Raw genomic sequence first — 15,082 nt, 5'->3', positions numbered from 1 at the left:
AGTCACAAGGACTAATGAAGAGCGACAAATGGTTCACACAACGAGTCACATGGACTAATGAACAAGTACAATTGTTTAACACAACGAGTCGGAAGGACTAATGAACAAGGACAAATGGTTCACACAACGAGTCACATGGACTAATGAACAAGTACAATTGTTTAACACAACGAGTCACAAGGACTAATGAATAAGGACAAATGGTTCACACAACGAGTAACATAGGCTAATGAACAATTACAATTGTTTAACACAACGAGTCACAAGGACAAATGAACAAGGAAAAATGGTTCACACAACGAGTCACATTTACTAAAAAAAAGGACAAATGGTTCACACAACGAGTCACAAGGGCTAATGAACAAGGACAAATAGTTCACACTACGAGTTACATAGACTAATGAACAAGTACAATTGTTTAAAACAACGAGTCACAAGGACTAATGAACAAGAAAAAATGGTTCACCCAACGAGTCACATGGACTAATGAACAAGTACAATTGTTTAACGCAACGAGTCACAAGGACTAATGAACAAGGACAAATGGTTCACACAACTAGTCACATGGACTAATGAACAATTACAAATTGTATAACACAACGAGTAACAAGGACAAATGAACATGGAAAAATGGTTCACACAACGAGTCACATTTACTAATAAAAAAGGACAAATGAGTCACACAGCGAGTCACAAGGGCTAATGAACAAGGACAAATTGTTCACACAACGAGCCACATAGACTAATGAAAAAGTACAATTATTTTAACACAACGAGTCACTAGGACTAATGAACAAGGACAAATGGTTCACACAACGAGTCACATGTACTAATAATAAACAAGGACAAATGGTTCACACAACGAGTCACAAGGACTAAAGAACAAGAAAAATTGGTTCACACAACGAGTCACATTTACAAATAAAAAAGGACAAATGGTTCACACAACAAGTCACAAGGGCTAATGACCAAGGACAAATAGTTCACACAACGAGTCACATGGACTAATGAACAAGTACAATTGTTTTAACAGAACGAGTCACAAGGACTAATGAAAAAAGACAAATGGTTTACACAACGAGTCACAAGGACTAATGAACAAGTACAATTGTTTTAACACAACGAGTCACTACGATTAATGAACAAAGACAAATGGTTCACACAATGAGTCACATTTACTAATAATGAACAAGTACAATTGTTTTACCACAGCGAGTCACAAGGACTAATGAACAAGGATAAATGATTCACACAACGAGTCACATTTACTAAAAACCAATGACAAATGGTTCAAACAACGAGTCACAAGGGCTAATGAACAAGGACAAATGGTTCACACTACGAGTCACATGAACTAATGAACAAGTACAATTGTTTAACACAACGAGTCACAAGGACTAATGAACAAGGACAAATGGTTCACACAACGACTCACATTTACTAATAATAAACAAGGACATATGGTTCACACAACGAGTCACAAGGACTAAAGAACAAGGATAAATGGTTCACACAACGAGTCACATTTTCTAATAAACAAGGACAAATGGTTCACACAACGAGTCACAAGGGCTAATGAACAAGGACAAATGGTTCACACCACGATTCACATAGACTAATGAACAAGTACAATTTTTTAACACAACGAGTGACAAGGACTAATGAACAAGGACAAATGGTTCACACAACGAGTCACATTTACTAATAAACAAAGACAAATGGTTCATACAACGAGTCGCAAGGGTTAATGAACAAGGACAAATGGTTCACACAACGAGTCACAAGGACTAATGAACAAGGACAAATGGTTTACACAACGAGTCACAAGGACCAATGAACAAGGACAAATGGTTCACACAACGAGTCGCATGGACTAATGAACAAGTACAATTGTTTAACACAACGAGTCGGAAGGACTAGTGAACAAGGACAAATGGTTCACACAACGAGTCACATGGACTAATGAACAAGTACAATTGTTTAACACAACGAGTCACAAGGACTAATGAACAAGGACAAATGGTTCACACAACGAGTCACATGGACTAATGAACAATTACAATTGTTTAACACAACGAGTCACAAGGACAAATGAACAAGGAAAAATGGTTCACACAACGAGTCACATTTACTAATAAAAAAGGACAAATGGTTCACACAACGAGTCACAAGGGCTAATGAACAAGGACAAATGGTTCATACAACGAGTCACATAGACTAATGAACAAGTACAATTGTTTAACACAACATGTCACAAGGACTAATGAACAAGAACAAATGGTTCATCCAACGAGTCACATGGACTAATGAACAAGTACAATTGTTTAACGCAACGAGTCACAAGGACTAATGAACAAGGACAAATGGTTCACACAACGAGTCACATAGATTAATGAAAGTTACAATTGTTTAACACAACGAGTCACAAGGACAAATGAACAAGGAAAAATGGTTCACACAACGAGTCACATTTACATATAAAAAAGGACAAATGAGTCACACAACGAGTCACACGGGCTAATGAACAAGGACAAATTGTTCACACAACGAGCCACATAGACTAATGAACAAGTACAATTGTTTTAACACAACGTGTCACTAGGACTAATGAACTAGGATAAATGGTTCACACAACGAGTAACATTTACTAATAATAAACAAGGACAAATGGTTCACACAACGAGTTATAAGGACTAAAGAACAAGAAAAATTGGTTCACACAACGAGTCACATTTACAAATAAAAAAGGACAAATGGTTCACACAACAAGTCACAAGGGCTAATGACCAAGGACAAATAGTTCACACAACGAGTCACATAGACTAATGAACAAGTACAATTGTTTTAACAGAACGAGTCACAAGGACTAATGAACAAGGACAAATGGTTTACACAACGAGTCACAAGGACTAATGAACAAGTACAATTGTTTTAACACAACGAGTCACTAGGACTAATGAACAAAGACAAATGGTTCACACAATGAGTCACATTTACTAATAATGAACAAGTACAATTGTTTTACCACAGCGAGTCACAAGGACTAATGAACAAGGATAAATGATTCACACAACGAGTCACATTCACTAAAAACCAATGACAAATAGTTCAAACAACGAGTCACAAGGGCTAATGAACAAGGACAAATGGTTCACACTACGAGTCACATGAACTAATGAACAAGTACAATTGTTTAACACAACGAGTCACAAGGACTAATGAACAAGGACAAATGGTTCACACAACGACTCACATTTACTAATAATAAACAAGGACATATGGTTCACACAACGAGTCACAAGGACTAAAGAACAAGGATAAATGGTTCACACAGCGAGTCATATTTTCTAATTAACAAGGACAAATGGTTCACACAACGAGTCACAAGGGCTAATGAACAAGGACAAATGGTTCACACCACGAGTCACATTGACTAATGAACAAGTACAATTGTTTAACACAACGAGTGACAAGGACTAATGAACAAGGACAAATGGTTCACACAACGAGTCACATTTACTAATAAAAAAGGACAAATGGTTCATACAACGAGTCGCAAGGGTTAATGAACAAGGACAAATGGTTCACACAACGAGTCACAAGGACTAATGAACAAGGACAAATGGTTCACACTACGAGTCACATGAACTAATGAACAAGTACAATTGTTTAACACAACGAGTCACAAGGACTAATGAACAAGGACAAATGGTTCACACAACGACTCACATTTACTAGTAATAAACAAGGACATATGGTTCACACAACGAGTCACAAGGACTAAAGAACAAGGATAAATGGTTCACACAACGAGTCACATTTTCTAATAAACAAGGACAAATGGTTCACACAACGAGTCACAAGGGCTAATGAACAAGGACAAATGGTTCACACCACGATTCACATAGACTAATGAACAAGTACAATTTTTTAACACAACGAGTGACAAGGACTAATGAACAAGGACAAATGGTTCACACAACGAGTCACATTTACTAATAAACAAGGACAAATGGTTCATACAACGAGTCGCAAGGGTTAATGAACAAGGACAAATGGTTCACACAACGAGTCACAAGGACTAATGAACAAGGACAAATGGTTTACACAACGAGTCACAAGGACCAATGAACAAGGACAAATGGTTCACACAACGAGTCGCATGGACTAATGAACAAGTACAATTGTTTAACACAACGAGTCGGAAGGACTAGTGAACAAGGACAAATGGTTCACACAACGAGTCACATGGACTAATGAACAAGTACAATTGTTTAACACAACGAGTCACAAGGACTAATGAACAAGGACAAATGGTTCACACAACGAGTCACATGGACTAATGAACAATTACAATTGTTTAACACTACGAGTCACAAGGACAAATGAACAAGGAAAAATGGTTCACACAACGAGTCACATTTACTAATAAAAAAGGACAAATGGTTCACACAACGAGTCACAAGGGCTAATGAACAAGGACAAATGGTTCACACAACGAGTCACATAGACTAATGAACAAGTACAATTGTTTAACACAACGAGTCACAAGGACTAATGAACAAGAACAAATGGTTCATCCAACGAGTCACATGGACTAATGAACAAGTACAATTGTTTAACGCAACGAGTCACAAGGACTAATGAACAAGGACAAATGGTTCACACAACGAGTCACATAGATTAATGAAAGTTACAATTGTTTAACACAACGAGTCACAAGGACAAATGAACAAGGAAAAATGGTTCACACAACGAGTCACATTTACATATAAAAAAGGACAAATGAGTCACACAATGAGTCACACGGGCTAATGAACAAGGACAAATTGTTCACACAACGAGCCACATAGACTAATGAACAAGTACAATTATTTTAACACAACGAGTCACTAGGACTAATGAATAAGGACAAATGGTTCACACAACGAGTAACATTTACTAATAATAAACAAGGACAAATGGTTCACACAACGAGTCACAAGGACTAAAGAACAAGGAAAATTGGTTCACACAACGAGTCACATTTACAAATAAAAAAGGACAAATGGTTCACACAACAAGTCACAAGGGCTAATGACCAAGGACAAATAGTTCACACAACGAGTCACATAGACTAATGAAAAAGTACAATTGTTTTAACAGAACGAGTCACAAGGACTAATGAACAAGGACAAATGGTTTACACAACGAGTCACAAAGACTAATGAACAAGTAAAATTGTTTTAACACAACGAGTCACTAGGACTAATGAACAAAGACAAATTGTTCACACAATGAGTCACATTTACTAATAATGAACTGAAGGAAATGTAGATTCATATACATATTAACATACTCATATATGTCTAAATTAATTTGTCATAAAATTAAAACGGATTTTATGCATGCAAACAAATAACATAATAGAAGAGAAATCATGTCCTTACATTGTTGATTTCGGATTTAAGGGCACAAAAGAGATCACCTTTCTCTTTTGATCTTGAGCTTTTCCTTATGGATGAACAAGATCTAAGTATAAGATCTCTCCCCAAGCTTTATACCCAAGGCTTCTCTTAATTTTAATTAATATTACAAATACTAGTATAATATTAATCAAGTAGAAAATTGAACCAAAATCTTTATAAAACACTTATATATTTCGGTTTTATGGAGGGAGAAATAGAGAGCTTTTTATCTCTCTAGAATACTAATTTTGGATGAAATGAATAAGAATAAATTCACTAACACATTTTAGTGTAATATTAGGTAAAATTAGATGAAAAACCAATGATGGTTTTTGTCATCAAAAACCGGGTGGAGGGGGGCTTTATGGGTGAGCCAATGCATGAAATTGTTGCTCTTAACAATGTTCATAGGCTTGCATGGCTAGACCATTAGGCAATCATTATGTTTACTTAATAAATTAATCAACACAATATTACCCTAATACCCCACTAATTTCGGTACAATCATAATATGGAGTCCATATTATTTTTGTCAATTTCTCAATATGTAACATGTCACATGTAACATAAATTTGTTATGTATTTTTAACATATTAAAAATCAACGTATTAATAAAATACGTCACACAAAAATCGACTTAGTAATTTCATAATTACTTGTGCCAAAATATTTTATCATTTATAAATCACAACAGATTGTATTTATAATAATTCATTCAACTTCAATTGTTTCTTTAAACAATAATTTCATCCGAGTAATGATACAATTCAATTACTCAGACCGTATCTCATTTAATCACATTTCAATTTGATACGTAAATTTTACTTCCAAAATCGTCCGTCAATTTTCAAGTAATTTAATTAACTCGCAACATTATACGATTAATTAAATAATCAATTAAGAGTGTTGCCCTATAGGTATGACCTAGAGGGTCAACTGATCACCACCGTCGCACGACAGTAATGTCAAACTCTAGTCAGCCAATCATTACCGATATATGTTGACCAGTTGACAGTAACAAAACTACTTCCCAATTGTATTCTTTAAAATGAGATTTAATAATGATATTTAAATCACATGATCGCACTATTGTTGAGGACACATTTCCCAACAATCTCCCACTTGTCCTCGACAAGTGTGCGTCACCAATTCTCTTGTCCTATTACTATCTCCTACTCAATGCAAGGTGTCTTTCAGGTCATACTTGCAAGTGATCATATCGAGAGTGGTTTCCTCGATCTGGAGAATAACTGATTGACCGGACTTATCTATCATAGATACTTTCCGAGCGTGGCCACGCATATCCAGTTCATTACTCCTCGAGTGGCCCTGAGATATTGTTATAACCCTGACTAGGGGTGGACAATTCCTATCGCACTCATTCCCTTCGACTAGCCACAACCATCATAACCCAAAATATGCCCATTTGACCCCATTTACGAAGGTCGTAGTAACACAAATCAAAGTTAATCTGAAACTGTGCCATCTCAGGCGAATAGTCTTTAGTCAAAAGAATCGACTCATTAGAATACTATAGTAGCTCTCGCCACGACCAGGCTATATAAATTTGCCAGAACTCTATAAGCGGTCATAAGGCCCGACAAAATGTTCCTAACAGTCTGCCTATGTGATCGACTAGTCATCTCACATGACTCTATGGCACTTGAACTTGCCATCAATCGCCTCACACTCTAGTCACTTCGAGACGTCACCTCATACAAGTGACTATGGGCAAATACTATGTTAATCCGTGTTCACTTTAACGGGGTTCAATTGTCTCTACAACCCGTTTGGATGTAACAAAGTATAATATAAGAGTTTAAAGTAAAACTCGAACGACAAATGCGATTATCACATATGAATAGTCAATGCCTGATTACTATTCTATAATCTAATTTGATCTTGTACGTAGTTTGTTCATTTCAACTCAATTGAAATGACATGACTCATCATGTTTAGCCTTTGAGAAGGCTTTGGTTAGTAGGTTTTATCAACTTCTTGTATGTACCTTACTCAACCTTACTACATACTTGTTTTCCTTTGTAATGTATACATTTGCATTACAAAACTTTCTGAGTACGTGTCGAGATCTAATCAAGACATAGGCCCTCTAGCCTTAGAATAGCTCCCACTGTTTTCACAGTGTGCGGGACTCATCATTCTTGCACATCTCATGATTGCAAGTGTACTCAATTTCCGTTATAAATATCTCTCATTGTTCTTTATTGCCTAGAACGATTCTAGAAAATCTACTTCTTAATTATCATAGCCACAATGGTATCTTAACCATCCTAATGTGTTTTGATTATGGTTTTGTCGGAAACCATGCGCAATCTCAATTGTCAATTGTCACTTGTGTAACACCCTTACACAAAATTGCATCATAAACACTTTGCTTTACTTCCTTAATGCTTCTGCAAGCACTTAAGGGTAATCTTTATAGCTTACTTGGTAAAGATTACTTAAATTCGATTTTTGAAAACAACTCATCATGCTCAAAGCATATGAAGTGTTATACATCATTTCTTTTTAATTGATTCGGCAGCGGAAGCAAATGAAACCAATCAAATATGTTCAATTTAATTGAACTGGTCATGAATCTTATCAACATAAGACTTCTTATTGACACTAATATCACGTGGATTTATCTTCATAAATCCGGATATTCAAGATGTATTATAATACTCCAAAAGTCTTAAATCATTCTCAATGATCAATATGTCATCCACATATCGGACTAATTAAAAAATTCCGTAACTCCCACTAAACTCCATGTGTAAACACAACTTCTCGACTTATCGAGAAATGTTTTACCACATGATCAAAATGTTGATTCTAACTCATTGATGTCCTACTTAAGACCCTCTCTTAAGTTTCACATTATCTTAGGATTGCAAGAATCTACTAAACTCAAGACATCTATTGAATACATTCCTTCTATTGAAGAAGTGGGTTTTAGATTCACTCGCTATGTATTTCATAACCTCATGATGAAGCACAATCCCTAAGAAGATCCAAATAGACTTAATCATTTCAATTAGTGCAAAACCCTTTGCAACTAATCTTGCTTTGAAATATCTCTTTATTAGTGCAAAACCCTTTGTCACTAATCAAGCCCTTTTGTTTCGGATTTTCATGGCTCTAAGCCTTGTATTGAGTTGTGACTTAAACACTCTTATGTAAGTCATATGTTCATTACTTTCTAGAAGTAATCAACTTGAATCAACCAATTTCTTTTGTAAGTTATAAGCTCTTTACTTTATTAAAAGTAGCATGAATTCATCATCTTTAACAAGTAACGAATTTAACCTCCTAGGTTTTAAAGAAACAACGTCTTACACAAAACGTCTCATGTAGCCAAGAAAGACCAGTTTCTTGCGACATAACATTCTTTGTGGCTCTTGTATAATTTTCTCCCACTCTGTCTTCTAGAAATAAACTTGTATTTCAGAAAGACAGCTTCACGAGCCACAAACCCGGTGTACTCGTGATTATAATAAGAAAAATGAGCATTTGTTTCTTGTGAAAACTTACAAACATGGTACCCTTACCATTTCATATCTCATATGATTCTATTTAGTGGAAAAATAATTTAGACAAAAATGATAAAATCCCCAAAAGTATCAAGTAACTCAAAGTAACTTGATTGAAGTCCAAACCATATCGAATAGCGTTTGATTTCTTATCCAACCACACATTACTCCATAATGCGTGCTAAGAGAGATTAACTTGTGATACTATATCACATTTCCTTTGGCTTATATCAAAGTCTTCACTTTGATAATCCCATCACGACTAAATCGTGATTCCTTGAACTCTTTGAATTTCTTCAAAAGATTTTTCTATTTACCTCATCAACTTAAATCGTTGGTAAAAGAAAATGATCAACCTATTTTGGATCCATGATTTACAACCTCGATCTCCTTTTCAACCAAAAGGCACGAGACATCTTGCTTTGAATACAAGATACGCATATACCATTAACAATCTAATGGTTTCAAGAGTACTCGATAACTCTTTGCGTTCATTATTCCAAAAATTTAAGGTTTAATCTTGGGTTACCAACTTGAGTCTTGCATCATCTTCATGATATATTATTCTAGTTTGGTTTAGAATATAATCACCTTGATAATGGGCTAGCCATATATCAAATCGTGGTGTATAGGGTCACAAAAGTGAAACCTCTTTTGTAACTTAACAAGTTTATATTCTTATTTAGAGTTTATGCACTTAATAGTCACAATTAAGTACAACTATAAACCCAAAACTAGATTGATTACACAATGACTCTATCTCTCAATATGAATGTTGCTAGTCGTCATATTCTAATCATCCTATGTATCAAGTACAATGATGAAAACCTCCATTGGTTTCTAATATTGACGAAGTGGTACTAGCAAAATTTATGTTTAATCAAATAAACATTTAAAGAAGAAGGTCCCATTAGATGTCCCACAACTAACTTGTTGATTCTTCAATAATTTGGGGTAGTTTCCTTTTTCGTGTCCAACATTTGAGACAATGGAAACTTTATCGGTCGGGATTGATAGGTTTAGTATCGTTATTCTCAACAACTTTACTTTTAACATTACCTTGTATCAATTCCATTATAATCTTTACTTCTTGAACCTCGTCCTCATCTTAACGGTTTAAGAGAATGCTCCCACTCATTTCAATGAGTCTTTGCTTTGAGAAGCAAAATTGAATTCATGAAGAACACTCTTCATTTGTTCGTTTTAGTATTAAAAACTTTCATTGAGGTGGTTGCGTTATTTTGGTCAATTACGAATTCTTGACAAAACAAATTACCAAAATAATTTATCGCTTCAAGGTACTTAATTCAATTAAGTATATGAATAACAATCCATTCTAAGTAGATGTGTTAGTCAAGAATCAAAAACCTGTTTGATAATGAATAACTTTAATCTATACTCTTTACAAGAGATCCTTAGAAATGGTTCATTTGAGGTTTTTAGAAGCAAAATTCAAATTTGTCTCTAGTTACGATGTTTTAATGGAGATTTTGAAAAATCGAAATGATATCGTATATGAATTGTGGTAAAGAAATAGAACAATATAATAACGGAATAGTGGAAAGACTTAACATTTATCGTTTTAAATCATACTTGTAAATAAATTAACAAGATATGAGCATTTATATAGTGACCTCTACCCAACTATAATAAATGATTCCAAGACCCAAATTCATATCAACTTAGGGCACGGTGTGCCGAATTCCCTTTTATTAACATAACTCGATGGATTAACCTTTTAATCGATTCTACTTTTAGAACTCTTGGTCGATGATGTTTACATTAATATTCATCTCTAGCCCGAAACACATCCGGAAATCGTCGTGAATACTTTCGTTGAGTACAACCCAAATTTCGAATAAATGTGTCCATAATCCAAACCCATATCAATTTAGGGCACGGTGTGCCGAAATACCCCTTATTAACATGAATTCGGTGGATTAACATTCATCACCCACTTCCCCTACGTAACAAGGTTTGTACCCCGGGGTAGCCGAGTGCACTCCCTCGCGAAATAGGTTTTCATGGTTTCTACTATTTGGTAAGGCTATGTCTCAATTGTTTGTTTTGCGAGAGGTCATGTCAATTTATTATCTATCACGTTTTAAGTGAACTAAAGCGGTGAACTACGATAATTTTAATTGACACGGTCGATAAACTCGATAAAATAAGGATGCATGTTTTAGTTATGGCGATTTAGCGATGTATGTGACATAAAATAAAATGCAAGCATAAAATAAATAAATCCTAGTATGGCCTTTCCTAAAATAGAAAAACTATTTATCTATTACATATTCGGAAACCAACTCCATTGGTCCCTTGAACTTCGGTTGTGGCACGCATCTCGAGGTAACACCGTCTTTATGTATCGCCATTCTTGAAGAAATCCGTCTTTGGGAACTCCGGAATGAATAAAATTACATAACAAATTACATAATTTCCTATTATACATTTGTAACTAACATAAAATAAATCTATTAAATTACAAAACGGTGATACGAGATCACAATAAATATTACAACCTAATCGGTATTCCCATACATTTCGGGAAATACCAATTAAAATCTAAGGCCATACTAAGTAAAAATACATAATTCAAAATTACATAAATTAAAATTATGACAATCATAAAGAAAAATGCAGCATTATAATATATATGAACACTCAATTTTTATGCTAAATCGCCTTTAAATAGCCAATATCGTATATTACTCGGTTTTTACGGATTTGCGTGATTTCACAATTTTATAATCACAAAAATACATAAACTCATATTTATGCATAAGTTAATTACCCTAACCTCTTAGGACTCAAAATATAGTCTTCACTAATAATTTGACCATAATTAACCTTTATTTACAAATTTGTTCATAAATGGACCAAAATTACAAAAATAAGCTATTAAACTTCAAATAAATCACAGAATTTCAAATAAATTCAAAATTTGAAATTTAAACTCATGAACATTCTGGAAAAATTCCATGACACTCATAATGTTCAAAAACTTAGGTTAAAAATTTCGAAATTTTTCCGGAAAAACAATGTTGCGGTTTATCGATTTTTAATAAAATAATCATAAAAACATGGAAAAATTATTTTCACTAACTTTTCAATTTTAGATCTGAAAAAATAAAATAAAATGCAACATTAGACGTTTTTCCTAAGTCATAGATTATGTTTTATTAATTTTGCACTAATAATGTCACTATTTATGCTATTTTTCTTCAAAAATTCATAAATCATGCAAAAGGACTTCTTTATAGCCAATTATTTTACACACATCTTGTAAAATTGCATGTGACAACATATTAATTTTCTATGACCAGATACGAAATTTAACTCATATTAACCTATTTTTCACTTAAATCCGAATTTAACAATTAAAAATCCATTTTTCGAGCATAACAAGTCCAAAAATTATGAAAATTTACAGGTTATCTCAAAATAATATATGTGACAACATATCCAAAAATCAATGGAAAATTCGAAGTATAGCTAATTTTAGACCAAAAATGACATTTTTACTCATAAAATCATATTTAAATGCCATTATTGTAAAATATGAACAATAAAAATCCGAAAAATTAACCAAAATATCCTAAAACATTTTAGGACCAGAAATATTAACATGCATGGATTCATTTCGTGATATATCATAATAACACAAATTTTACAAGTTTTATTTGTTATTCTTATAACTCGGAAAAACTTTTAACCGATTTGCATGCAAACAACCGTGGCTCTTGATACCGATTGAAGGAAATGTAGATTCATATACATATTAACATACTCATATATGTCTAAATTAATTTGTCATAAAATTAAAACGGATTTTATGCATGCAAACAAATAACATAATAGAAGAGAAATCACGTCCTTACATTGTTGATTTCGGATTTAAGGGCACAAAAGAGATCACCTTTCTCTTTTGATCTTGAGCTTTTCCTTATGGATGAACAAGATCTAAGTATAAGATCTCTCCCCAAGCTTTATACCCAAGGCTTCTCTTAATTTTAATTAATATTACAAATACTAGTATAATATTAATCAAGTAGAAAATTGAACCAAAATCTTTATAAAACACTTATATATTTCGGTTTTATGGAGGGAGAAATAGAGAGCTTTTTATCTCTCTAGAATACTAATTTTGGATGAAATGAATAAGAATAAATTCACTAACACATTTTAGTGTAATATTAGGTAAAATTAGATGAAAAACCAATGATGGTTTTTGTCATCAAAAACCGGGTGGAGGGGGGCTTTATGGGTGAGCCAATGCATGAAATTGTTGCTCTTAACAATGTTCATAGGCTTGCATGGCTAGACCATTAGGCAATCATTATGTTTACTTAATAAATTAATCAACACAATATTACCCTAATACCCCACTAATTTCGGTACAATCATAATATGGAGTCCATATTATTTTTGTCAATTTCTCAATATGTAACATGTCACATGTAACATAAATTTGTTATGTATTTTTAACATATTAAAAATCAATGTATTAATAAAATACGTCACACAAAAATCGACTTAGTAATTTCATAATTACTTGTGCCAAAATATTTTATCATTTATAAATCACAACAGATTATATTTATAATAATTCATTCAACTTCAATTGTTTCTTTAAACAATAATTTCATCCGAGTAATGATACAATTCAATTACTCAGACCGTATCTCATTTAATCACATTTCAATTTGATACGTAAATTTTACTTCCAAAATCGTCCGTCAATTTTCAAGTAATTTAATTAACTCGCAACATTATACGATTAATTAAATAATCAATTAAGAGTGTTGCCCTATAGGTATGACCTAGGGGGTCAACTGATCACCACCGTCGCACGACAGTAATGTCAAACTCTAGTCAGCCAATCATTACCGATATATGTTGACCAGTTGACAGTAACAAAACTACTTCCCAATTGTATTCTTTAAAATGAGATTTAATAATGATATTTAAATCACATGATCGCACTATTGTTGAGGACACATTTCCCAACATGAACAAGTACAATTGTTTTACCACAGCGAGTCACAAGGACTAATGAACAAGGATAAATGATTCACACAACGAGTCACATTTACTAAAAACCAATGACAAATGGTTCAAACAACGAGTCACAAGGGCTAATGAACAAGGACAAATGGTTCACACTACGAGTCACATGAACTAATGAACAAGTACAATTGTTTAACACAACGAGTCACAAGGACTAATGAACAAGGACAAATGGTTCACACAACGACTCACATTTACTAATAATAAACAAGGACATATGGTTCACACAACGAGTCACAAGGACTAAAGAACAAGGATAAATGGTTCACACAACGAGTCACATTTTCTAATAAACAAGGACAAATGGTTCACACAACGAGTCACAAGGGCTAATGAACAAGGACAAATGGTTCACACCACGAGTCACATAGACTAATGAACAAGTACAATTGTTTAACACAACGAGTGACAAGGACTAATGAACAAGGACAAATGGTTCACACAACGAGTCACATTTACTAATAAACAAGGACAAATGGTTCATACAATGAGTCGCAAGGGTTAATGAACAAGGACAAATGATTCACACAACGAGTCACAAGGACTAATGAACAAGGACAAATGGTTTACACAACGAGTCACAAGGACCAATGAACAAGGACAAATGGTTCACACAACGAGTCGCATGGACTAATGAACAAGTACAATTGTTTAACACAACGAGTCGGAAGGACTAATGAACAAGGACAAATGGTTCACACAACGAGTCACATGGACTAATGAACAAGTACAATTGTTTAACACAACGAGTCACAAGGACTAATGAACAAGGACAAATGGTTCACACAACGAGTCACATGGACTAATGAACAATTACAATTGTTTAACACAACGAGTCACAAGGACAAATGAACAAGGAAAAATGGTTCACACAACGAGTCACATTTACTAATAAAAAAGGACAAATGGTTCACACAACGAGTCACAAGGGCTAATGAACAAGGACAAATGGTTCACACAACGAGTCACATAGACTAATGAACAAGTACAATTGTTTAACACAACGAGTCACAAGGACTAATGAACAAGAAC

Source organism: Silene latifolia, chromosome 9, assembly GCF_048544455.1.
Source record: "Silene latifolia isolate original U9 population chromosome 9, ASM4854445v1, whole genome shotgun sequence".
NCBI lineage: Eukaryota > Viridiplantae > Streptophyta > Magnoliopsida > Caryophyllales > Caryophyllaceae > Silene > Silene latifolia.
The sequence above is the reverse complement of the archived record's forward strand: the minus strand, read 5'-3'. Positions refer to the sequence as shown.